Here is a 1,264-nt window from a genome sequence, read left to right as displayed (position 1 = left end):
GGTCTTTAATTCAACGCTTGACGGAAGTTTCAGAGAGACGCGTCTTTCACACTTCAAGGCCGAAGAGATCGAGAGGAAGTTCATCCGTTTTCAGAACGAGGTTGCGGAAAAAGAGCGCAGACAGGCTGAGTCCCATTCCCGAGCTCTCATTCGTGCGGAGGGGAAAGGGAGGAGGGTGATTTCTGCTGATTTAGCGAGGAGAGCTACATTGATTGATGCTGAGTTCATGAGTTTCAAGGACGCTCAAGACTACGTGGGTGACTTCCGCGAATGCCGCAGTTCGGTTGGTACCCTTTGGAAGTCACAGAACGCTGATTTCTCTTTTCTCTCCGAGGTTGCTGAGATGTCAAGCCTCATGGATGGGTGTGCCCAGGCCGAGTCGATGGGTCCTCCAAACGAGGGGAGGATCCGAGAGCTTTGGGAACCCATCGAGGTTTCGGAGGATACGACGGAAGCGGGAGCCGATGCTGCGGACGAGGGAGGAGAAGTGGATCAGCCCGCAGACTCATTTGGAGCCTCTATTTTTGGGTAACTTGACCTTGATCTCTGAAGGTCGTCAGGATTGTTTTCCCTTTGCCTTTATCTCAAGATTTCGTGTAGTGTTTTAGGCCGAGTGTGGCCGTTCGTTACTTGAGTGTGCTATGGCCTTGCAAGGTCATTTGACTATGTATGCAGGACTGGCCGTTGGTGGCTTCAAATCCCAGCCGCGCCTTTTTATATATAACGAATGTTCTTTTAGCATTCTATGGGTTTTAATTTATACTTCTGCCAAGTGTCGCGGGAAAGACACGGGTAGTCACTTCGTATCTTAACTCTTAATTTGTCGTTCCGTTCGTTTGCTCTTTCGAGGGTATTCGAAAACGTTTCGGAGTTTTACGAAGTTTCGTGAGCGTTTTAGATGTGGACGATGAGACACGTTTTAAGATCTCGTATCAGTTTTGATATCATGCCTTGAGATGTTAATGGACCAGTAGGACTGGGTTTAGGGCAAGATCTAGGTTTACTTTCGGCTCTAAGGCTATTCGACGACTAATCGGTTTTCGTTTTGCCCGTTGGCGATTTCTACCTGATTCTTTCCAATAAAAGTCTGCGACTGGGCGCCGGCTTATATGACTTGTGTGGGAAAAATCAAGCACTATCCAGAGAACGTCTGGTGTGCCGACCAAAATTTCGGATGTAAGAGAACCTTTAGTTTTTATGAAAGGTTTGACTACGAGTTCTGTTTTAGAGAACGTTTTGGACTTGTCCGTCGGGGCCAATCGAC

This window comes from Brassica oleracea, chromosome C9, assembly GCF_000695525.1.
Source record: "Brassica oleracea var. oleracea cultivar TO1000 chromosome C9, BOL, whole genome shotgun sequence".
NCBI lineage: Eukaryota > Viridiplantae > Streptophyta > Magnoliopsida > Brassicales > Brassicaceae > Brassica > Brassica oleracea.
The sequence above is the reverse complement of the archived record's forward strand: the minus strand, read 5'-3'. Positions refer to the sequence as shown.